Genomic DNA, 26919 nt, shown 5'->3' with positions numbered 1-26919 from the left:
GTGTGTGTGTATTGTATGCATCACTATGGTTTATTCTATATTCTGATCTTGGCATTTAGGGGTTGGAGTATCCTAGTCCTGTGAAGAAGAAAAACTGAGGTCACCCAGAAGCCTGTCCTTCCTAGTAGAAATAATGTTATGTTGATTTCTTTGATGATCTCACTGGTCAGATGACATGGATCATGATTTCACATCCTATAGAGAAATGGATGTTAGTAGTGTGTATATATGGCACAGTATATGGTTGTTTACTTAAATTTCAACATGTTTCATAGAGGAATATGCTATTGGAATTTTTCTATTGGTTGTGGATTAGCTGAAGCTAATGCCCACACGCACACATGCATGTACACACACACACACACACACACACACACACACACACACACACAATCCTCCCACTTCATTTAGTTTCTGGCCTTACATCTGAACTATCACGAATTCTTTTCAGCTGCTGGGGGTGGGGGCGGTGTTGGCAGAACCCAGAGAGGTTCTACTGGTCTTTTCCCATCCCTTACCTTAAAGAAGCCCTGAATACCCCTCATCAAATGAGAAAAGTGCAAAGTGGTCAGAGAGGATGCAGTTGTCACCTCTGAGATGTTAATTGCCACAATTCTCTGTCTATATTGTTCATTGTCTGTGTCTACCTGTCATTTCAACATACATCTATGAAATGCCTATAGTTCTACATCTCCTCACTCTTGGAGTTCATAGTCTAGGGAGGCTACAGATAATAAACATTCGGATTCCTTTTAAGCAAAATGATTTAGCCAGTAGCAATGTTTCAGAGACATTAAAACCACAATGTGTCTGAGCAGTACTGGAGAAGGACTCCATTATAGTCAGGAGACAGTCTCCTGGGAACAGAGTCTGACCTGACATATAACTGATGAGAAAGGACCAAATGCAGGAATTCTGGAGGTAGTTTGTGGGTGTAGGGACTCAAGGCAGAAGTGGATGTTTTGATAGTGTTTGCACTGTACAAAGGTGCCTGGCGGTTCTATTAGGGACATGGATACATTGTCCCAGAAAGGTCCTTAGACCGTGTCTCCAGGAGTTCTGTGTCTATCAGTATGTGTGTATACAGTTTGGGTTTTGTCTCTTTTTTTCTAAGTGAACTTAACTTTATAGGCTATCAGTTAAAACTTTAATGTTGGTCTGTTTGAGAAGCAGGGAATAAAAGGCTGGAAGTAAGAGGAATATCATGGTGCATGGTGACATTATAGACAGGGGGAATTTCCTAACAAGCCATACTAGATTGCAGTACAAAGAGTCTATTGAATGGTGTTGGGGCGGGGAACGCGTTGTATAACTTTCTATAACTATACTAATGTTAAAGAAGGGTTATTGAGAGGTGTGAGGTAGAGACAATCTTATTTGAGCTCAAAATTAAAAGTAAAAAACAGGAAAAAGTCAAGTTAGTTTTTTGACATTCAAAGCCCTCATTCACTCTCCTTCTATTCTGACTTGAAAGATTTCTGATGTGGAATTTCAGTGACCCTGTCTTCTCCAAAGATAATCCAGATATTTACTGTAAGTAAAGTCCATGGTATAAAGAGTCAATAAGTGTCTTTAGGACACATGTTCTCTCCACCTTCCCCATCTCTTGCCTGGATGCACAGCTCATTTCTTGGGAAGCAACAATTCTGGTTGGATGGAAACCCAGTCACACTGAGAAGTACAGAGACTGGAGGGAAGTGGTATCCTTGACCATGACTCAGAGAAACTACTTTTAGCTCTCTTTGTGTTGGATAGGATCGCTAGTCTGAGGCATTCTCTCATGACCAATGTTTGATAAAGCCTTTCACTGCAATGACACACGTGAGGAGATGGTGGCCAGGGTCTTGTGACAGTCCAGCTGGCTGTCACCCTGGCACACCTGCTCCTGTGAAAAGCAAGTGATGTTAGAGCCGCTTGAAGTAGAATTGGTCCCTCATCATCATCCATGACTTGGTTCTTGGTGTTTGGTGGATCAAAGAAGATCAATGAATTCTCCCAATGATCATGAGCTTTATAAGGAGACCTAGATATATGTGTGATGGGGTCTGAATTGTGTGGTTCTGATTGGTATAGTGTTAGATTCTTGCAAAGTATATTTTAAGTTTAAAATAGAAGGGAAAAATAGTGATCTGCTTTTGATCCTGAGGGAAGAAAATGAAAACTATGAACAAATCAAACAACAAAACCCCATGCACATTAAATCCTGATGCTTCAATTCCTTACCACCACCTTGCTCCCCACTCGATACTTCCTTTCTGCTTTCTCTAACTGTATCATAAATACCTGCACCTGTGAAGGAATCCTGTTTAAGGGATGGGGAGATTCCTCCCTAACCAAGAGAGGTAAGAACAAGAAAAGTGACATATTCAAAATCATACTGGACCCTCATCCTCTCTGACTCCTCCCCTATCTCTGATGAGGACTCTGTGAAGAGAGAAAAGCACAACCACTAACCACTCCGTCACTCCACAGAGCCTGCTCCATAAAAAGCAGCACACAGAACAAGCACTCCAGTGGAAACAGATGTGGCTGCTTAATTCATCTGCCCTGACCAGGCAATTCTGAGAATTAAACCTGGTCCATTTCATTACACCAAACATCTGAACATCTCTTTCCTGAGACGATGCTCTTCAGATTCTAAGAGCTAACACCCACGACCAGGGGGAAGTGGAGCCCTAGCAATCTCAGAACTGACTTACATAGTCTGCCCCAAATAAATGTTCCTGTCATGTCAGCCTAAATGAATCCCCTTTTAGAAAGGACACACAAGAATTGTTGTGGTTTTGTCCCATGGATCAGACTGTCTGCTAATAGAGTCTAAGATTTCTGTATAAGCCACTGTACAAATTTCATCTGCTTTAACACAAACCTTTCTTGAATGCAGTGCGCTGTATTTAGTGAGAAGAGAGTTGAAGTACTTCCTAGCACACATGAGGCTCTAAACCGCCATTTTTAATTAACGAGTGAATGGTTAATTGATCCTATTGGTTTCCCATTACATTCTAAAAATCCAAATATTTTTGCTTGCAGTTCTTTTTCCTGTAAAATGCAGCACTCATCTGAAATGTGATGGCTGTGTGGGGGATAGTGATTCTTTTTTCAGTTTTGGCTTTGAGGAGGGACACTTTATGATTGTCTTTAGATTTTACTAGGCGTAGTAAAAATTCTCTCCATAATGATAATTTTAGCATGTGGGGGTTTGGCTGAGGTTGCAATCTGGAAATCACATTTAAACAGCAGCACTTTTTCAGTAAAATGCAAATTCCTGAACACAGTTCTGTGATGCTTAGGAAATATTAGCATGCATTCTAGCATGACTGAAGGTCTTCATAATCATGGATCAGCTATAAAATAAATCAGCGGAGTTCATATACGTTATCAGAGAATTTTAATTATATTAGATATATGATGTGTGTGTGTGTGTGTGTGTGTGTGTGTGTGTGTGTGTGTACATGGGCATGAATGTTCATGTGAATGTGTTTGTACATAAAGGCCCGAGGTAACATTAGATGTCATTTCTCAGGAATTGTCCTACTTATTAATTAAGACAGGATCTTTTGCTATTCTGGAGCTTGCTGCTAGACTGGCTGGCCAGTAAGCCCCAGTGACTGGTCTATCTCTGTTCATTGCAGTACTGAAATTATAGGCAGATACACCAATGCCTCGCATTTTACATGAGTTCTGGGGGGTCAAATCATTAACTCATGCTTACTTGGCAAACAATTTTCCCACGGAGCCATCTTTTCAGCCTTGCACACATGACCTTTGGGGAGTTTCTAGACATGCTGTTCGGCCATTTTGGCATCTCACAATGCTGCCTCTCCTGGGTCTCTGTCTTCCGGGTTGAATGAAAGGCTGGACAGCATGCTCTGCTGCTTCCCGCTAGCTATATGGAGTCACTGAACTGCATGAATAAAATGGGAAATGCTTACCTCTGACATCAGGTAATTTGCCGTCTCTAGTCCCGGGTGTTGGATCTTCAGAGTACTCATTCCAGTCACACTCAGCGCATTTACTTTTCTGTCTTTTTCTGTGTGTCGGTTTCCTTTCTCTCCTCTGTAGTGAACAATCCAAAGAGGAGAACTGCAGAATTGGAGAAGTCTGGCATCTTCTGCCTCTGCTAGGGCGTCCTCAGTGTACACAGTTAGCGGTAGTGACCAGAGCCTCTTCCCGCTTTCTTCTGCCTTGTTTCTGTTTCAGTAGGAAAGGGATTGAACCCAAACCCGGAGAACTCCCCATCGTGAGAATAAAACGAAACTGAGCACGCGGACTGAGTTTACCATGCAACAGTTCTTCCCTCCCTAACTTTCACGTTGAGTGAGTAGATACACTTAAGCTGCTCCCTTCTGACTAAAGAAGAAAATTCTGTATATATATGCATAAAAAGAAAGAGGGAGCTACATGGTTAGACTGTGGACGCCGACAAGACTCTGTGGTTTAGTACTACTTCCTCAGCTCTGTCCCCCAGGGCTACAAGTTCCCATGGGCAATACAAGAATGTGGCAGGGCTGCACCCTGAGAAACTTTTTCACAGTGGAGGTTCTGCATGTGGGCTCAATGTGGCCAATCCCAGAAAGAGCTTGATATATATATCAGAAAGTATTCAGACTTGAAGAGGAGGGGATCCTGTAATATATGGCAACAGGGGGAACTTTGAGGTATAACAAGATGGGTTAAGGAAGTTACAGAAATGCAGATAATATTTGCTAGCTAGTTTGACTTTTCTGTCTTCTTTTCACTCATCCTGCTTCTTATTTCCACTTGGTCCTCAGACTACTGTTTCTACTTTGCAAATAATTAGGGCAAAACATTTTATCTTTAGTTCTAGTTACAGAGATGGGATGGCTGCTCACTCACAGTCTGTGCTCAGAGGGGATTTAAAGCAACTCAACTGAGACTCAGGAAAAGGAGGAGAAGGTGCCTGGATTGGGGGTAAATATCACGGCCTATCTTTTTTTTTTACCATGCAGGGAAACAGTTTACTTAAGGCCTCTATATGCTCAATCATGGTCCTCAAATGTCCTAACTTCTTTTGATGCCAGAGCCATCCAGATAGGATACTCTGATCTTAAGTGTTCAGGCTAAATCAGAATGAGTGTATTAAAAATTAAGTTTCAAAATCATCTGTGTAACCCTGGAAAGGAGATTGTGCCTTGGCCTTGGGTTCCCTATGCATAAAAAGAAAGAGGGAGCTACATGGTTAGACTGTGGACGCCAACAAGGCTCTGTGGTTTAGTACTACTTCCTCAGCTCTGTCCCCCAGGGCTACAAGTTCCTATGGGCAATACAAGAATGTGGCAGGGCTGCACCCTGAGAAACTTTTTCACAGTGGAGGTACTGCATGTGGTCTCAATGTGGCCAATCCCAGAAAGAGCTTGAGGTTGAGACTGTATAACCTCTATGCATATTAATACACACGTTCAATCCCAAACTTTTAAAATGGCTGAATTTCAAAACAAATGCAATTCCCATACTTGATATATTATAGTTCTGAGATTTTAATCATGGTTTTAAATGATTAAATTAGATATTTCCTATTATATCATTTTAAGTTTATTCTGTGTAATATGGAGGCATATGAGAAATTTATCTTTTGTGATTTCCCAACATCCTAGAAGCCTCTTCTCTCAAGTTAGGCTTATTCAAACTTGTTAAAGTATCCTTCCCATTGTCATTGACATGGTAAGCCATTGGAAATTGAGGTGCATCAGTGGAAAGGGACTGAGAAAACAAAAAAGAGATTGGCCACTAGCAATTGGCCAACATATGGTTATTATTTTCTATACAGAAACAAAAAGTGTGGATGGAAAATAATATTGGAAAACCCTTTAAGGTTCTTAATCTGTTCATAATATATTCTTTACTTAATTATGAAATGTGTGGGTAGATTAAAGGTATAACAATCCTTTCAATCACCTTCATTAACCTTAAATGAGTTCCATTCCATCTGAGGAGACCAGTGCAGTCAATTTCCTCTGAAATTATACATCACAATCCCTGTCACTCCAAAAGTAAAATGAACCATGCTAAGGTTTTCCTTCCCATGTGCCTTTGTTGCACCCACAACACGGAGGGAGGCAGGCACTCAGTCCTGCTCTTTAGACAACAATAAAGCTCATTATCAGATGGCTTAAGAGCTAGAAGAACATCTTATTCCCATAAAAACTAAACTTCCAAAAAGAATAGGAAACACAAACCAGATATCACCTTTGACTTATAGACTAAAGAAATTAATTACTTCTCATTCTCATCACACTATGTCCATTTGCTTCCGTTAGGAACCATAAGTCATGAGAAAGAAAGAATTTAATCACAGGCTGGTAACTGGACATCCTCATGTCCATATGTAGGGAATTAGAAACTAGTATCCAAAGATGACAGTGTGTGACTTTCTCAATGGGATCCCCAAAACTCCATGAGGCCTCATCACTTTAGAAATCTTAGCTTAGTGGAGGTGGGAGGGTAAGATCTGACCACTGACCAAAGTAAACAAGTGAAAGAAAATGTAAACATGATTTGATACTTTAGAGAAACTTTTGGGTTCTCCCAGAGCCCAGCATTCTTGAGTCTTCAAGCTAAACTTGTAAGAAGACAATCAGGCCCAAGAGCTCTGGGTGACTTTTGCTCCTGGTGGCCATGACCATCCTATAAAAAGAAGCAAATAGCATCTTCCTAGGATACTTCAAAGGACCATGAAAACCAAAGTAGATGATGCCTGTGAACAAAGTTTGTTATCTGTTATGAGGATAAGATTTAAAATTTTTGCCTGGGTAGATTCTCCTTAAACTCTGTCCTGCTTTTCATTGGCCTTTTAACCCCAAGTGCTGACTCTTTCTTCCCTTTTGATTTATCATGGCTAAGTACCACAAATTGAGGATTTGGTAAGGAATGCCATCTTTTATTTATGTACTACCCATCCTCCAATGCATTCCTTAACTGAGCATGCACTTCCTGGTTTTTGGAGGAGCTGGAGTGAATCTCTAAGGTAGGATTGGTTATTGCACAGCTGTGGTGAGTGTTTCCAGATGCGGAAGGATCTCCCAAGCAGATCTGGCACTGGACAGGAGATCTTTAACAATAAACTACTGGGTGAGGTTAGATCACCTGGTGAGATGTCCAAGTGTGTCTGCTGAGTAAGGATTGAGGAATAAGCTTGAATTTGTTACTTTTCTTATTGTTGTGATAAATCAAAGTAAGTTTAGGAAAGAAAGATTCACCTGGGTTCAAAATATGTGGAAAAAGTCCTTCATTGCAGCGAAGACAACATGGTAGGACTTGGGGAAGCTGATCACATTGTGTCCACAGTCAGGAAGGGAAGCAGAGAGCAATGAATGGATGGATAGTGGCTTTCTATTTTCCCCTTTTGATTCAGTCCAGGACACCAACCTGTAGGGTGTTCTTCCCACATTCAGGGTAGGTTTCCCTTCCCTAACTCCTCTTTGGAAATGTCATCACAGATACTCTGAGAGGAATGTCCCCTAGCTGATTCTAAATACTCTTGAGTTGACAATAAATGTTAGCTATCACAAACCTATGTGGTAATTTTGATTTTTTTCACGTAGGATGCAAATCATTTAAATTGTAAAAACTTAGATATATTCAATGAAGGTTCAGGCTTCTTAAACCCTCTAAACTTGGGTCAAATAATGTACAAGCATGCTTTGTATGGAATAATAGTTCTATTCAAGATAGGCATCCAGCAAATAATTTATAAAATTCTGGTCTTTTGATGATGGAAAGTAGTTTAAGTTGGAAAAGGATTAAGTGATAGGGAACTGAGGAAGAATAATAAAACATCACCATAAAGAATTCATTAGTGACCATCATAGAAGCAGTCTTATGCCTAGACTTAGTACTAGATTTCTTTATCTCTTTGCCTGTCCTGACGTGAATGCATGTGGTGTACAATTTCTAAGGGAAAATTATTTCCAGTACAATTTTGATCACAAACACTTTGGGAACCTTGTCGGCTCTGAGGTCAGGGTGAGTTTTGCTTTCTGCACCAGTGTATGTATAGGTCACCCTTTGCATGCTGGCTTGAGTTTTTGGAAATGATTTTAGAAGTATCAAAGTGCTAGAAAGGCAAGGAAGAAACTGGGAACTCTTCCTTCTTCTCTCAATCTTTAGAGCTAAAGAAAGACAGCTTTGCAGATGTACTTGCCCTGAGTGTATGAGCTGGTGAAGGGGTTTCCTGTCCTAGGGCCATGGGCAAACTGTGCCTGGCTGGAAAGGACTTGAAACCTCCAGGAACTTTCCAATTTACAGGGAAGTTTATGAAGTTCCCTGATTACTTTGGACTTCAGGTTCTTTTCTATAAAGTTAATAGGGTGCACCAGATGGGTTATGAGAGCTGACTCTGTTGAGCTGGTTGAGGCTTCTGTTGTGTGGGAACAGCTTTTGTTAGTTTGAGATGGAAATGAAGTGAATCATTTCCCCATTTCTGGTATTTTTATGAAAGTTTGCTGAGGGCTGCTTTCTTCTGGGTGTATAGCAATAAGAGATAAAAGTTGATATATGTCCTGTGTCTGCTGTATACTTTCATTACAAAAATATTTTAAAAGGGAAAATTAAAGGTATTTTCTGCAAAGAGGTGTTAACGATAGAGAGAGCATCCTTAGACTTCATTGAACTTTGAAGTTTGAAGGAAAAATAGTGTGCATGATGTAACTTTTCACATAAAACAAGGCAGAGAGGTAGGTTGTCATAGGGCAAATCTGCAAAAGTGACTTGCTTTGATTGGGGGGAGTGACTTCTGTAACCCGAGGAAATTTATTTAAATGATGACTACAGAACCAAAATACATTACTATAGGAAATTAATTAGGATAAAAATTTAAAATGCTATAAATAACTGTGTTAATTTAATTTCCCATTGCTGTGTAGAACACACAGAACATAAAACTCACAGAACGACTCATAAATCCAGAACTGTATTTTATGCTGACTGGATGGGCTGTGCTCTCACCTTTGAGCTGCCACAAGTTTTAAAGGAGAAATGATTTTGCAAGCATATTTATTTTTATTCCATGCATGTCATAGCACAGCGCTACTTACACTGGCTATATCCCTTTAAAACTTTTGTTGTTTTGTGTGTGCAAGGTGTGATTCTGTCGGCATGCATGTGAATGTCAGAGACAACTTTGTATAGTTGGTGTTCTGTCACCATTTTCATGTGGGTTGCATGGGCTGAAGTTGGGTTTTCCAGGTTGTGCTAAAGGTGTCTTTGCTTGGTGAACCTCCTCAGCAGCCCTGATGGCTTACTGTGTCTGGCAATGTTTTGGTCATGAGTCCAGGCATGAGTCAAATGTCTTAATTCCACCCATCTGTAATTTCCTAGAGTTGCTTATCTCTGAGAGGCTCAGGATCAATGAATTTTAGCTCTTTATTAAAAGATAATATGGTAAATAGGCTTTGGAATCAGAATATATAGGTTAGAATTCTGGTTCTACTCTGTCCTAGCTGTGTACCCCAAGCTATGTGGCAAAATGTTTAACCATTCTGTACTTAGTACATTATTCTCAGATCCAAACCCAACACATAGTGCATGCTAAATAGATGTTAGTTATTGGTGCTGTAAAAGTTTGAAGTTGATCAAATTATCCTAATTATTTCATACAATGGAATTTATTTTATGTTCTTCAACACTGAGATATACAAGAATCTTTATATCACACTTTAGCAGAGCTAGAGTTTGCTTTTCTGTATGTATTGTCAAAAAAAGGAAGAAGACCTTGATTTGTACTTCTTCAAACAAGACCTTAAAGAATACTGTGACTGAGTGTTGAGCTCTGAAGCCAAGGATCACATTGACCCACATGAAGAGTTATTGAGCATCATGGGGCATGTTTGTAAAGTAGATTTAGAATGGTAACTAGCCTGTAACATGGTCCACAAAAGTGAGAGCTGGATACAGTGATGGCCAACCACAATAAGTAAGGGCAATTATATCTAAATTTCAGTATAAATAAAGAAAAGTTTTCAATGTAAGATCCTACATATAGAATATAATTATGTTGAAATATTAGTGATTCACATTTAAGTGAATGCCTTTGCAATTTCATTTGCTAAATATGATATAACTCACTTTATGTGATATCTTTATAAAGGTATGTATTAGTTGTCTCCTAAATTTTAGGAGGTTTTACATTAGAAAGACAGTTCTTATATTTTGAAAAACTCCAATATTTAGTATAGTTACTCTTTGCTATATAAGAATAAGCTGGACAGATAACAGCCATCCCTATTCTCATAGTGTTATGGGTATCGGACCCTCCAGCCCTTCAAGCCCCTACCCAGTCACTTTCCTGAGACAGTGTTATTGACCACTGTGTATGCTAGGCTAGCTGGCCTGTAAGCTCTCTGGTATTTCCCTATCTCAATCTTGCATCTCACTGTAGGAATGCTAAGATTACAGGCATAAAATATTGTGTCATTTTATGTGGGTCTAGGTGACCCTAACCCTGGTCTTCATAAGCACATAGCAAGCACTTTATCCACTTAGCCTTTTTCCTAGTCCCCAAATAATAATTTTAACATTCTGCACTATGAGGTCCAATCTAAGGACAATAACAAGAATTCTTACTCTCCCTTGTAACTAAATTTCATTAGCAATTTGCAGCTTCCAGTATTTTAATGTGTGGCATTGTATAGTGGTTAAAATGAAGTGGAGAATATTAACTTACACTAGTAAATTCCAGAATTATGCTTGGCTTAATATATGAAGAGTCTTACTCACATTATACCTGTCACAGATGAGGAAGTTGTATGCCTGGATGAATATAATCCTTTTATTGGTTTGTGTGGACACAAACCATCAGAGAGTTGTTTGAAAACCTTTTGAGATTCAAAGAAATTAGATGTGATATTAATATTATAAACTCAGCATGAGTGTGAAAGTGGAGATAATTTTCAAAACTAAAATGCATTTAATAAAAATGTCATTCTTTTGTCCTTGTGTCCCTTAAGGATGACTGTATGTATTTGCATTGTTGACCAGAATTATAGAAGAACCAGAGAGTCAATGAATTAATCTCTTTCTAAATCCACTCTCTGTTACCATCTCAGTTGTAAGCGCCCCCAAGCCAGCATGCTCTGTGATCATGCACCCACATATCCAATGTAGATACTGCCTTATGAAAGCTCCCAAGTTATTTTCTGGGAATAACTGACCCACATTTTAATTATGTGTAGAATGTGGATTTAACTATACATTTCTACTCCACTGTTGTGTCAGAGAACAGTTTTTGCATAGTGACTTGTTCTCTGGTCAAATACCTTATACTTATAAATATAAATTTTTCAAGAAGTAGGAAGTACTATAAGCCAATAAATACATATAGATTGATTAATTTATGAAGAAAATCACAAGTCTAACTTTCAATAAAGGAAGAATGATTAGATAAATTTTATTGTGTCTGCCTTCCAAGCAAGCTAGTTGGCAAACCAATTAGCTTTAAGAACAGAGATTTACCAAAAGTAAGTATTTATCAATCTTCTAATTATTTCTTGTAAATTTAGTCATTAGCTCTAAGAGTTTGAAAACTTACATTAAGTTTTTGGTAAATCATTAGGAAATTAAAGCATCATGGTTCTATGTACTTATTAAATATTATAAGTGTGTTATTTTACTCAGAAAAAAGTTATTGTAGTCCCCTTATTATTTAATCCTTGTTTTTCGGATGGAGCAAAACAATAGGTATTACAAAATGGGCCATTTGTCTAGTTTCTTTGGATGTGACATTGTAGTAGAAACTTGAAATTAGCAAAACTAGAAGTTGTTGGCAAGGAACATCTCATTGCATTCTGTGACTTGCTCTTCCCTAAGCTTCCAATTCTTCCCACTGTAGACAAAAAGAATTAAATCTTTTCACTGTTAAAGCTCAGCTCTGGCTACAATTAAAGATTGCTGGAGTAACTTTTGAAAATACAAGTGCACACAGCTCTACGCCAGTGAATTATCTCAAGGACTTAGCATTGATATGTATACCAAGCTTCCAATTGCTGCTAATATTGAAAAACACTGAATTAAACTTGGACAAAACAGCAAAATATAGCTACACATTGTTCTTTGTATATATTAAAAAGTAAAGTGAAACATAATTTTAGTAGCATATTTAATCCAGTTGTATCCAAGATATAACCATTTAATGTATAATAACTAAAATTATTGAAAATATTTTGCATTCTTTTTCATACTAAATCTTTGGAATATAGTGTGTGTATTTCAGACTTAGAACATGTTTTAATTTCAGTGTTAAATGTTCATGAGAAATACTTGAATTGTACTTGGAGTGTATAAAACTTACAGTTGGGCCTTAAGTAGGGAGTTGTTTGCAGATATACCCGTTGGGACTGGGCTTCACAACTGCATTTTAATTGGTTGTGGTTTTCTGTAATGGTCTATGCCTGAGGCAAAGAGAAGTGTCCTTGATGAGAAGTGAGTACTACAATTATCTGTGGATAAAAGGACAAATATTTAGCATGTTGTTAGGGATTATTCTGGTTCAGTGAAGTAATGGTTGTAGATTCTTCTCCAGAATCAATGACTTCACTAGCCGTGGGTAGTTAACCCATTTTCCAGTATAAGACATGGTTTCTCTTTTGTTGGGTAAATATTAAGTACAATTAGAGAGCTGTTGGTTACCACCAAGAACACTGTAGAATAGGGGATGGAAAAATTATAAAGGTCAGAAGATTTACTGTGAGACTATGTTACCCACATGATGGCCTAAGCATGAACTGATCAAGGATAACAACTATAGATGTGCCAAGATGGATGGGGAAAGCCTATATGGCCTTGCCTAGACCTTATACTACAATGACAGGCAATGAAGGAATGCTAAGAGCGAAGAAATGGCCTTTCCCAGGGAAGAAGAGCACACCAACTGGTTATTAAATGCCAAACGGTCAGCACTGAAAACATATATGCAGATAACATTAAACAGACTGAACAGTGTGTGTGTGTGTGTGTGTGTGTGTGTATGCATATAACAAGTAAATGAAAAAAAGAGCAGGCCATGAATTTGAAAGAAAGCAAGGAAGGGCAATGGGGAGGGGTGTTGGAGGAAGGAAAGGGAAGAGGAAATAGTTTAATTATATTATAATCTCCAAAAAATAAAATAAATTTTCAAAAATGAAAAAACAAAACAAAACAAAAAACCCAGAAACCTCTTATAGCTGAAAAAGTAAATTTTCATAATCACTCAGTTTAGAGAAAACTAAAATGTTTTCTAATTAGTGCATTGAATATCATCTTAAAATCTGATTAAAAATCAAATAAAACCAGACAGAATAAAGTTGAGTTTTGTTTAGGGAGGGGATTTGCTACTTTCAAACTCACTTTGGTACTGTAGAGTTGCAGAGTGATTCATGCATACCAGTCTGTGTTTCATATTTATTTAATAAGCATGATGCAACTACAGATTTACCTTTAGAATCAATTAAGAAGAAACTGATGGAGTACCTGCTATGATGTCTGCTATGCAGTAGGCTTTCAGTTAGAGTCTCCAACATCCCTCTTCCTGTCTCCTAACTAAGCAGCCACCTAGTTGAATCTCTATATTAAAAGAAAAATAAAATAAAATGGAGATGACAAAGACTTCCTGTCTATGTCTATTTCCTCATGATTGTCTTCCTAAATTCATTCATTGCATCCCTTCTTCTCTTGTTGCCCATCTTGTCCATGAAACTTCGCAACAAACATGACCTGTGTATGCTTTCATAAATGTTAAGATGTTTGGCTTGGTGACACTCACTTATATAGATACAACATATTCTTTGTCTATGACAGGAGTTGCAGGGCAATTGCCCACAGGGGAAACCCAACTCATAATCCTGTTTTATGTGCCAAATGCAGTTCTGTATGTCCAGGGTTTAACAGTCGCTAGCATTTAAGAATAAGGACATAGGGCTAGCACTCAGATCTGTAATTTCTCCAGAAGGAATGTAAAAGCAACGGAACCTTTCCACAAGACTCCAGTTCCATGTCCCTTTCAGTGGCCCTATGTTCTCAGGTGCCCAAGTCCAACATTGCTTTCCTTTCTACTTTGAAACTGACCATCATCAGTTATTACTTTCTATCACCCTATACTAACAATTTTGTTTTATCTGTTGCACTTGAGTATATAAATTCTGGTCCATTTCAAAGTTAAATCTGCAATAATCCCCAGTTTGTCTTCAAAGAACCTAAGGTCCCTCTCCTAACCTGACAAAGGATTACTTTTCTTCTGATTCCCAAGGCTTTCTATTGGCTTCCGGAGTTAGGGCTTGAATGCTTCTCTCACCTGGATGGATGGGTGTCCTGCAATGTGATTGTTGACTTAGAAATATGTGGAACTCTTCCTCTTCCACTGAAACACCACACTGGATGGTCCTCAAGCCTAAACTTTAGGGCATATTCTCTTCAGCTCTGAAGAGGATATTTGTAGACTACTAGTAACGCAGTGACAGAGCCTCTGGGAGCAGAGGCCATTGTTACCCTTCTAACAGTGCAGTTGACATTTTAGTGACCACATAGAATTGCATATAAGATGCTGTTCAACGAGAAATTGTCACATATCAACTTTGATTTTTGTAAGAGCTTGGAATAGATTATATATTGTTCAGTTTTATAGTGATTTTAGGACTTGAAGATTCTCATACCTATTGAGCAATTTTGAGATACAATTTTATTCTCTGTAATGAGTTATTTCTATATTTTTTTAAAGTGGAAATGCCTTTGGAAGTAATAAAGCTTAAGTTTCTCATTTAAGGCTTTAAGACAAAATGCCTAGGGAATAGTCCTTGGTTCAGCCCAGTTCATCTAACAAGACAACCATGAATTTGAATTCTCTTCCACACACTGAAGCTCTAGAAATGTGTATACATTACATTTATTTTTATGTAAAATTTTATTAAAGTTGTAAAGACAATTTTATTTGCCCTATCAATTTTAAATATGAAGGTTATTTGGGGAAAATCTGTTTTTCATATATATCCATATATATATATAATTTCTAAAATGCAAATATGCATAATTTTAGAAAAATGAGTTTCAGGAAAGAAAAAACAAACCAAAATTATACTTTCTGACATTTTATCCTGAGCATACTACATGTTGATTATAATATTATAAAGTACTTGCAAATGTATAAGGAAAACAATCATATTGAAAATCTTAAAAGCAAAATTGTTAGTTTGTTTAGGCATGTCTTTATGTATACAATATATAAAATTTTATATATGGAATTAGGTATTTTGATTTTATACATCTTCACTTTTTCTTTTGTGGCATAGATTACCATTGTTCCCTTGAATGTAGAATAATATAATCTTTATGTTGACTCTAGAATTCCACAGAATAAATATGCTATAATTTCTTTTCTCGATACATCATGTGTATTTCTAGACGTTAAAGCTAGAATCCTCATTTGTGTCTTGTTAGAGAGCACTGTATATTGTTTGCTTGAAGTCTTCTCCTAATATTGGAGTTAGTGAGCCTGTGGTTATGGAAAGGCATTATTCATCGACATTATAGTAGATATTGTAAAATTCCTCCCTACAGTACACTTTGTATTGATTTACCTATGAGTCCACTATTATGTTTTATGTTTAACTGAACTACATGAAAAGGTATATTTGATTCTCATATCTCTGAATAATATTTCCTTTTTCCTTAAAGGAAATGTAGGTGGACCCTAGTATTTTTCTTATAAATGCATACAAAATCAATATAAAGGATTTACCAAAAGTTGTATGTACAAATACTGAGAGAATGTGTGTATAGAGCTATTCTCACATATACTGTTTCTTCCCCTCCACCTCACCCTACACACACACACACACACACACACACACACACACTGGTAGCAACATCTATCTCAAGCAGACAAAAGTTTATCACTAATGGGGCCATGCATTTGGAGAGTGTACTCTTTTTTGTTGTTGTTGTTGTTTTGGTTTTTTTGTTTGTTTGTTTGTTTTTTGGTTTTTCAAGACAGGGTTTCTCTGTGTAGCTTTGGAACCTATCCTGGAACTCACTCTGTAGCCCAGACTGGCCTCGAACTCACAAAGATCCTCCTGCCTCTGCCTCCCGAGTGATGGGGATTAAAGGTGTGTGCTCTTGATGCTTCTAGAGTTATGTTTTGTAACTTACTACATGAGAGAATTTTATGAATGAAACCCCTTTACCCAGGTGGTGGTGGCACACTCCTTTAATCCCAGCACTTGGGAGGCAGAGACAGGTGGATCTCTGTGAGTTTGAGGCCAGCATGGGCTACAGAGTGAGTTCCAGGACAGGCTCCAAAGCTACACAGAGAAACCCTGTCTCAAAAAAAAAAAAAAACCAAAAAAAACAAAAAAACAAAAACAAAAACAAAACAAAACAAAACAAAACCAAAAAAAAAAAAACAAAAGCAAAAACAAAACAAAACAAAACCCTTCTTTCAGGTTTAACATTTTTGAATCTGTATTTGTGTTTATGAGTTCTCTGTGTTATCACCAGAGATATGAAAATTATACCTCTCTCTAATTAAGCAGCATGATATTTCAGTACTATCTTTTCTAGCCCAGACAGCAAATCATCTTTCATTTTAGGGCCTATATGCTCTGGGGCAGAAGTACAGCACATAGTTTCTTATCTGTACTACCCAATGTCTGCCTATTCACTTCAGATCCACCTTCAGCCATGGAGTAAAGAGAAACGAGCACCAAGTCTAAAGCCTTTCTATGCTGCCCTTCTGGTACCTAGCCACTTCTCCTTCTATCTAAAACACAGTCTGTTCATCTCTAAAGTCAGAATGCTATTTCCGACCTCATGAAGATGATGTTACAGACAACTGAGACAGTCACCATTACAGTATGTTGTCTGAGATTATGTGACCAGAGTCTTTGCTCATTCTCATAGCCTTTGAACACTTAGTCTTAGGTTTATTATCTTCACAAATATCTCTCTTGTGCCCAACCAACAATCTTTTTTATTTGGTTTGTATAAGTTCCCACTTAGGATGAGTGTAAGGATGGTTCTATTCGGGGCCTGGCTGAACCTTCTAAACTCAGAGTCCTTTCTTTGATTTCTGTCTTCATTGTAGTTAGTTAGAAACAGCCACCTGGATGAGTTACCTGTTTTAGATTTTTGAGGAAAACAATCAATGGCTTCTCAGAAAGAAAACAGTGGAATCTAAAATTTCCCAGAGATCCACTGATCATCCTGTCTGAAAGATAATAATTTTGTAATTCCATAGTCCAAGATCTGGGCAAAGCAAGTCCTCCTTCACATGGCTGTTCCCCCTTTTGCTATTGACCCTCATCTTCCTACTCATCACCATCTCAAAAGTTCACACCTCCTTAGTGGTTAACCAGTGCAAGCTGGAAGCTAGCTTGGTTTTTGGAGTCTATGAGACCATATCAATTAAATCACACCAATAGATTTTGAAGTTTCAAAAATGTGGAAAAAGCTAAAAATGAAGCCCGTGTCATCTCTGCATTTTTCTCCCACCTACCTGCCATCAGTTGGCCGTTCCCTATCTCACATCCTCCTGTTTCCTGGTACAATACCTGTGTCCTCTATCTTTCCCAGATATCTAGCTTTAATTTTCAAATACTTGCCCAGCTGCTGCTGCCAACCAAGTGTCTGAGGGCTCTGCCTTATGTGGACACCCTCTTTTCCTCTTCCTGTCCATTTGTTTGTCCCATCTTCCTGACATTTCTCTCTTCCCCATGTCCAAGAGCCAGCTCTGTGTTTACATCTTTGCCTTTCTCCTGACTTCTGTCTCTATAGTAACAAAAACCTAGCAGAGAAGCAAGAAATGCTGGGTTCTATCAGCAGGGGGCGGGAGAGTCCTGAGAAGGAAAGGGAAGGAAGGAGCTTTGCAGAAAGCCAGAGATTCCATCCTAAGGCTGATGCCTGCCAGACACCCTTTGTTTTCCATTCTTCACCTTCTCCTTCCACTTGCTTAGAGGATCACTTCCTTCAGTGTCCACTGGGGTGGAAGAAGATGTCAGAACTGAGGGCCATAATCCCTGGTCATCTAGTCTTGTTTCTGGCAGCCTACTTTGTTTCAGACTCTGCTCAGCAGTTTTCAACCATACAGTAAACCTGGCCATCACTTCTGGCAATTCTAATTCTGTAAACTGGAACTGGACCCAGGGACATGCAGCTTTTAGAAGTTATCCAGGATTTCCCAGTAGCAGGTCTCCAGAGAGGTGTTCAAGTACCAACTAAAGCTGCCCTTTAAATATGGAAAAGCTCAGCCTCAGAAAATGAGTAATAGTTTCTGAAGGGTGAATTCTACAGCAATGACTATCTCAGATAGCTGTTTCATAAAAACCATCCATTTGAGGTATCCAAGAATATTTGTTTTTCAGTTCAATGACTAATTCAGGCAAGCTTTTATTTCCACAAAAGCTATGAAGAATGCTAACATTTGTGGGTATAAATTTTAAAAGTTTGGAATTTTGATTAATGGCGATCTTCAGCCTTGATTCCCACACACTACTTGAGTTAATAAATGTGCAGTGGTCTTTGTGCTTGAGTCTAGTCCTCAGTGGTAAAACAGCTTTATGGATACATGGAACTAAACTTCCAGCAATATCAAATCAAAATGAGTGAGTTTCTCAGATCGGCGCTCCTTCTTCCACATGTTTCTTTTTATCCACTGCCTATTGTTGAAGCCTTTAAATGCTTTGTGACTCTTTCAGTTCTTCCTCCTACTGAAATCACCACCGTGAAGGTTCATTTCACAGATTTAGGCTGTAAACAGCAGGATGGTTTCAAATCTCACTTTGCCGTAGTTAAGAGATAGATAGCCATGATTGTTGGATTAAAATACCCAGGTATGTGAACATTAAATTCAATGTTTTGTCGGAATTCCACAGAGAACCAAGAAAAGGATATTAATTTTAAGTGAATAAGTACAATTTTACTCACAGTCTGGGGAATATTATAAGATTACAGGTATAGCTAATTTTAAGAACTTTATGAGCTTTTGTAGAATACATACTCAAGGGTAAAACCAGCAAGAAATTGCATGTATATAATTGAACAACAAATAAACTATAGTAGAGATGCCCAGTAGTGCAACTGGAAAGCTTGCCCTTAGAATTTCAGTGAATGCTGTCCCAAAGGCTTTATCAGAGTCCATGTTCCTGGAGCCTTTGCTTTGGGATTTTGTAATGTCAAGCAGAGGCATAAATGAGTTTGGATCATGGGTAGGAGGGCTTTATGAAGGGACTGAAAATCCTAGAAAATAAAATCTTGGAAATCAGCTAAATGCCCTTGTGTTTTATTAGCCAGTGCTTTTCATAGCTCATAATAAAGTCAGCTGAGAAGGTCACTTCTTGAACAGTGCTATGCATATTGTAGTGTGTGACTTCTCAAATTGTTTATAAGCAGACAGGGTGAGGATTTTTAATAAATACTTGGCCAAGAGAAGTTTTCTGGTATGTATGTTTATGAATCAAGCAATGAAAAGTTGAATTGGATTTTCCTCCTCTCTCCCACTTCTCTGCTGTCACCCCAGGGCAGCAAACTCCAACTGCATTGAAACTATGGTTACCATATTCTTGCTCTCCTTTCTGCATTTTATAATTGTAGAAATCATGGGGGCATTACAGAGCTACTTATGTATTCTCTTTCTAACTCAGCCAAAGGAATTTTATTTCACCTTCATCTTTGCCATCTCTATCCAATTTTCTTCAAGTTTCTCTGTAGTCAAATACAGGGATCCCACAGGAAAAAATGTTTATCTAAAGGACTTTTTTACAGCTCAAAAACTGAGGTATAAATATTAGAATCAACATCAAGAGGGTTCATGGAAGCAGTATAACAACAAACCATCATCAAGATATAGGAGTCAGACACAGAAAACAGAGAAGCTTGTTGGAATAGTGTTCACAGTGTTGAAGACTGGACAGACAAGTGTTAGATGCAAAGAAAAGTGTGTGTGTGTGTGTGTGTGTGTGTGTGTGTGTGTGTGTGTGTGTGTCTAATATCTGCAGGAACAGCACTAAAGTTAGAGGCAAGAGTGTATTATGATGAAGCACATATATAATTCATATCTTTGTATTCATGCTATTTTGTGGAGAAATTCACTTTATAAAATAATGAAATTCAATCCAATAAAACTGAACTAATATACAGCATTGCTGATGTACCGTTATTTTTCTACTTGATTTATGGAACAAGGTGAGCAGGATAAAGTAGTTTGGCCCAAGTTCAATTTTTACCCATTTGAACTCCATCCTTCAAGCTATGGGTTTAGGCATTGAACTGTTGCTTCTGTTTATCCTCTTTAGATTCAGAGTTAATTATGACAAGCTGATTGTGGTCTTTAACACTGAGGAGTGGCCTTTGAAAGGCTTGTTGGCAATTTCACTTGATACTTCTTTTTGTTGAAGGTGCAGTTTAAAAAGTGAGAGCCAGCTAATCGGTTTAGGTTTATTTTACACTGATTTTGCACATATTCTTCTTGTCTTTCATATGAAAATATATTGTAGGTGTTTTGTTCCTAATACTATAAAAAAAGGGCCATGAAGCTTTAAGAATGGCATGACTTGAAATAAGGCAAGCATACAGACAGGTATAATTAACTACATTTTTTCTGGGTAACACTGATACTCATTAGGGCAAACTTTTGTCCTTAGTAAGTAAAATTACACCCTCTGCAATACCTCACTTGTCATTCAATATTTATGATTCCAAGAATTTTCTGCAGGAAGAGGATTTGGTGTTTACATGTACCAGATATGGTAATTGATATTATAACATAAGAGTTTTCTTTTATGATGATTCTGGGGTTTGAACTCAGGACCTTGAACATGCAAGACACTCTACCTATGAGCTAGATTCCCAGTCTAAGCATAAAAGTATTACATCATGTAGTGAGAGTTTTATAATTTTTTTTTTTGGCGATTTAAAGCAAAGTCTTTTTTATAAAGCAGGTTGCATGGATATTATGCACAGAAAAATCCAAGTATTGTTTACTATAGGCATATTTTGTTTTCCTTAAATCCTTCATATAACCATGAAAATAATTATGTGCCTCTATAAGACTAATGGTTTGATATAATGCCTTATATCACAGTTGGCTAGAGTAGTTGGTGCTTGGTAAATTGTAGGAGGTGCAGGAAGGATAGAGATATGTGGAGAAGATCAAAATAGTTATCAACTATCTAAAAAAAACCTATGTAGTATATGAAGTATTTCCATGTGGCTTTGTGCTTCACAGACTACTCACAATGCTCCAGCTAATGGCTAGTAGTTCTTGTTTAGCACAGCTTGAGGATGCAGATGCAAAGATGGCTTCATCCTATCATAGGCTTACTTAGCTAATAGATGCTGTAATTAAACCAGCCCAGCATCACAGACCTGAAGTCAACCCTAGATAACTGGGACATTGAGAAAGGAGAATGACAATTTCATAGCTGAGCTAGGTTATAGAGTGAGTCCAGGTTAAGCATGGGTCACTCATTGGAACTTTTCCAAATGAAAGGTAAAAAGAAGCCTATGGAGGTGCCTCAGTGAAAGAGTGCTTGCCTAGCATATATATGAAACCATGGGTTCAATGTCCAGTACCACACAAAAGAGGCTAGAATTAGATGATATAATTCATGTCTTTACATTAACATCTCATGGTGATTGCACTACCCATTTTTCTTCTAGCTAGAAAATAAAAGAAAAACAGATAGCTGAGAGAGAAATAGATACTAGGTAGCTGGGTAATGGTGCCTTTAATTCCAGCACTCAGGAGGTAGAGGCAGGTGGATCTCTGTGAGTTCAAGACCAGCCTGGTCTACAGAGCTAGTTCTAGTTCCCAGACATCCAGGGCTACACAGAGAACACTTTTTTCAGGGAAAACAAACAAACAAACCAACAAACAAAAAACACAGACGAGAGAAAGGGGGAGAAACGTTGGGTGAGAGAGAGAGGGAGGCTGGGGAGGGAGGAAGAGGGAATTTTCAAAGTGGTTTAGGAAAATTGGTTTTATTTTCCTCCAGTACTTCTCTGTATAGCAATGCTGAGTCCTTTGGAAGCTGTATGTCCTGGGGTTACTGTACTCTGCTTCACTTACTACAGGGTCTGCTCACATGAAGCTTTAGCTACGGCCAGGATTAATACTGTCTTCAAGCATCCCTCTTCAAATGGTAGAAGAGTCAAGCAGTGTGTTCAGACTTTTGGTAGTTTTGTTGTTGTTGTTATAAATTACAGTGCTTTATCATTTCTTGGTTTGTAAACTAGGCTATACATCTTTATGAATATACATCAAACCCACATACATATCAAATTATTTTAATATGGGTTGAGGTATATTAAAAATCAGCTTTTCACAGATAGACTTTGTATTCAGGTACCCAGCTGCAATTTGAAATCTAATAGCAATTTAATTTTGCTTTTCATTCTTTCGATTCCTGAAATGTCACCACAGACTCTATTTTATTTGAAACATATACAAGCAGAGATATCACTATGCGTAGTCGTTCTCTAATTGCACCATATCTCATTAGATTGCACACATTAATTTCACTCTATTGGAGAAAAAAGAAGGCTGGAAGGAAATGCACGCTAGTTAACTTCACATGAATTTTTATGAGTAAATATACACATTGGTTTGATGCTACTGCTGAAGTGATCCTTGGAATTTCATTATTGGGGGACTAATATGACCAAATACATAATTACAGAGTTGGGAAGCTTAACGACTCTGAAGAACTTATGTTAATGCAACTGCTTATTTAAAAATCGAATCTCAATTCTGATTCATTGATTCTACCCACTAACAGTGACATCATTTTCTGTATCATGTCCCTTTTCTTCTAGACAGTGATTTACAGTCTCCTCTCAGATAATATACAGACATACATATATAATTATATATATATATATATATATATATATATATATATATATATATATATATATATGGTTGCCAGGAGCTAGTATTAAAGTGCAGCAAACAGTAGTATGGGAGAAAACAATCCTATTCTCATAGATCTTGTACTCTAAGGGTGAGAAAGACAGAAATTCATCAGTAAACAATCAGTAAGTCACTAGTGAAATCGATTCAGGTAATCATAATGGAAAGTCTTGTAACCAAATTATACAATATCAGACACCAACTTGGTAGAAGTTCAACCTCAGGTATGATGGTTCATAGGCACCTCGAGGAGAGGACTTTTGATGTGACAAAACGTGGAGACCAAGGGTGTGCAGCAGGACTGAAGGAAGAACAAGCAAAGGCCAAAGGGAGAAGTCAAGTAGGCAGGTTTGCTCCAATGACTGCACAGACAAACCTGGAGGAAGGGGCCATGCAGCAGGTTTGTGAGGGTCAGGATCTGCAGGCTGCATTTCTCCTTTACTGTGTCTCAGTTGCTTTGTTTAATAATTAGTAAGCTTTGCCAGATAGCTCATTTATAAATTATACCCCTTCAAAACTTAAACTTTCCTAGTAGATAGAAAAAAAGAATTATCACATCAAATAGGTAAGATGTTTTCTTTTCCATTTAGGTTTCCTCGTGTATTCTCATATTTTTTATCAGCAAAATACTATATTGTAGCAGATAGAAATAATTTTCCCCCTCTAGGACAGAAGTGTCATTTTGTGAATGGTTATTCCCCATATCCATCATTATTTTCTGTCAGAGTAGGAAAGCCAAATGATGCTGGTGTTTATATTCCCAAAACATTGCATCTAGGATATATTTAATTGTTGGCATAATCAGCTGAATTTGCTGTTAGCTGTCCTATTTTCTAAGGGCCTCATTCTGCTAAACACATGCACTTGCTCAAAATTCTCTCTATTTGCTGGTTCTGGTCCTAACATCCAAAGGCTTTTTATTACCTCACTATTCTTTGCCCCTTTCACTGAATTAATACTACCTGTAGGTTTAATTAACTTGCTGTTTATTTCTCTGGCCTAGATCATAATGAAGATGTTTAGTGAAACTTGAAAGACCCTCCTATGCTAAATATAATTTGTCATTTAAGTCCTAGTTTGCTTTGCCTTCTCAGTCCTATTTCCAACAAAAATCTCTCTTCGACGACCTGGATCTGGGGTGGAGACAAGAATTCATGACTCTCTTTGTCTGTGCTTCATTTTTATTTTTATTGCCTAATATTTAGTTCCTGCTTTTAACAATTAGGGACATGATTAATTAATGTAAGTGCTTATTTCTTGTGTTCTGTTGAGGTTATTGTATATTGTATTTTATGGAAGGTTTTTTTAGCTACCCGCCCTGCAACTTCCCACCCTGTATCATTGTGCTGCAATCTTTATATTGTCTTACCATCATCTCATTATCTCAAGATAGTCATGTGATCATTCAGGAGAACAATTTCCCTGACTGATCTAATGTCCAATAAATCATTCCTTTTTATGAGTGTTGTTTTTCATTGGTTGATGTGGCTTAGAGAAGTTTGTTCTGAAGTTCTCAAGTTAGGTACTTGTTCAAATAGATTCCCAAATAACGGAGCTGTATTATAGGCTTATCAATGGTGAATTTTATTTTTAACAACAGCAGTTAGGGGTTGGAGAGTTGGCGAGGAGGTTATGAGCACTTGTTGCTCTTGCATAGAATGCAGGTTCGATTCCTAGCACCCATACATGGGCTCACCTTGGGGATTTAGCTCAGTGGTAGAGTGCTTGCCTAGCAAGCACAAGGCCCTGGGTTCGATCCTCAGCTCAAAAAAAAAAAAAAAAAAAAGAAAGAAAAGAAAAGGAAAGGAAAGGAAAGGAAAAAGAAAAAAAAGAAATTGTGTAAAAAAAAAAAAAAAAAAGCAGCAGTCAGTGATAATCAGGACTGACTTTCTCTGGCCATTCTCCAACCAGGTTCCATTTTCGTCCATTGTGCCACAGGGTCTTAGGCCAACCAAATCAATCTTGCCAGACAGGTGCTGTGATTTGTGATCTGCCACTTTCCACTCATCACCTGGCTTTTCTGCATTTGGCTGAGCACCTATCTCCTTTCTGAAGAGGGTAAGGAGGCCTGGGGAACTGGACACGGAAGATGAAATGTCATGTGAAGGGTTGCAGTGTCTTGTAAAGAACAGGAACTAGGCCCCTCCCATGACTCAGCACACTAAATTTTCAGAGTGAGTGACTTGGGTCCCGCATGGTCCCTGGAGTACACATAGCATGTGACTTAATACTCGTTCCTGAACAGGAGAAGATGGGACAACAGAGCCCAGAGAAAAAGCAAGGCCAGGGCCTGTCTGGACATGGCTAGGGTTTTTCAGATTCTGAGGAAAGAAAAGAGGTAGTTCTGTGGGTTCTTTGGATGGAAATTATGCAGCAAAGGCATCCTAGGAGTCAAGTAAGAGGGGTCTCTCACTAGAGACTTGAGAGCTGTCTGGAGTGGGGCCTGTGGAGCATCCCTAGCATCAAACAGAGCAGACAATGGCTGAACCCAAAGCTGAGACCCTCATAATGCACAGAGCACAGAGAATGCTTGAAAAATGGACATTGGGCTTTTTCTTGACCCTAACACCCCAAACCCAGCTTACATGGATGCTAGTGAAGTAATCTCTTTTGTTCCTTTCCCTTGATCTTTTCCTTGCTTCCTCCTTCTTCCAGAAGGATCAGAAGCCAAACCAGCAGAGCTAAGACTGGGAACTAAGAGAAAGAGAAGAGTGATGGAGCAATCATCAGTGACCCAGAACCATCAGCCTCTTTTCTGACCGTCGATTTTCAGGCTGAATTCAGCTGAGGAAGGAGAGATGCAATGATTTAACTTTAAGTGAACTTTGATGTTTTGATTACTATCTTGGTCTACACATTTTAATTATTGAAGAAGGCATTTTTGTTAACTACAAGTCACTTAAGGACTTTTCTTATCAGAGAAATTATAAAAGTCCTGCAGGCAGGCTAGGTTGTCCCTAAAGAGCAGAGACCCCTCTATTGGGTAATCTTCAAGATTCGTGTCTTTGCTTTTAACATATTGCAGAATTCTAAGTTTTCAGCTTAGCATTTGCTTTTCTGCTTTTAGATATTATTGAAAGTAGCTGTTAAAAATGATGAGGCCTATAAAATCAGTGAGGAGACCTTCAGCAAAAACAACGTGGGATCATCTTGGGCTTAGTTTATTCAGCTTTTAATTGATAATCTGCTTTCTGTCTCCTCTGTCTGTAGAAGAGAAGCCCACACTTAGCTGCAGAAAAGTGAAGAGGAAATATAAACATCGAGAGCAGGCGACAGAGTGCTGCAATGGGGGTGGAATTTGGTACCTATATTCTTGGGCTATGGATGAGGCTCTATTAAATACTCTAAGTCTTCACAACATCAAATCAAAAGAATTTTAGGATGGGGGATTATGTGCCAACCCAAATGCCTACTTTTATATGTCCAGAGCTGCTTTATAATATTGGACAGGGAGTTGATGTCTCCAGTCACATATAAAGTAGAACCTTCTGGACAAATGCAAGGGCATCAGGGGAGACCCTGAATTAGGGAAGAATCTTGAAATGTAAAACTTTAGGCTTTCTTTCCAGAGCTCAGAGTCCAGATGTTGATATGGTATCTTCTGGGAGTAACGGTCCAGAAACCCAGACTATCAGATCTCTGCCATTAGCTCTGCAGGATTCAAGTTTGGCAACTAGGCTCACAGAAATGCACTGGTGGCAACATACTTATTCATCTGAGACCAGCATGGCTCCTGTCTAACGTCACTGGTAGGGCTGCAGTTCATTTTTCAGTCTCGTTGTGGGAGCAAATGGAAATGAAACAGAACATAAATGCAATAGCTATCACAAAAATAGAAGGTTGAGGCAGCATTGAATTTTGATTTGGTGCTACCAAAAACATCTGTGCTCCTAGGATGTGTGAAGACTCACATCAGCAGTTGTAGAAATTATTTCACTTTAAAGATTTATACTTTCTCAAAGATATCTATAGCCAAAGGAACCGAAGGTTCTGAAGTGAATATTCTGTAGAAAGATGTTAAAATTTTATTA

The 26919-nt window shown here is 38.2% G+C and overlaps 1 protein-coding gene across 10 annotated transcripts in view; it reads left to right on the top strand.

Annotated features, from left to right (window-relative positions):
- Tenm2 (teneurin transmembrane protein 2) overlaps positions 1-26919 on the top strand; it is a 1224381-nt gene that overhangs the window by 30501 nt on the left and 1166961 nt on the right. The window lies entirely within an intron of this gene.

The sequence above is a fragment of the Onychomys torridus genome, chromosome 8 (assembly GCF_903995425.1).
Source record: "Onychomys torridus chromosome 8, mOncTor1.1, whole genome shotgun sequence".
Lineage (NCBI taxonomy): Eukaryota > Metazoa > Chordata > Mammalia > Rodentia > Cricetidae > Onychomys > Onychomys torridus.
Note: the sequence above shows the minus strand (reverse complement) of the source record. Positions and strands in the feature narration are given on the sequence as shown.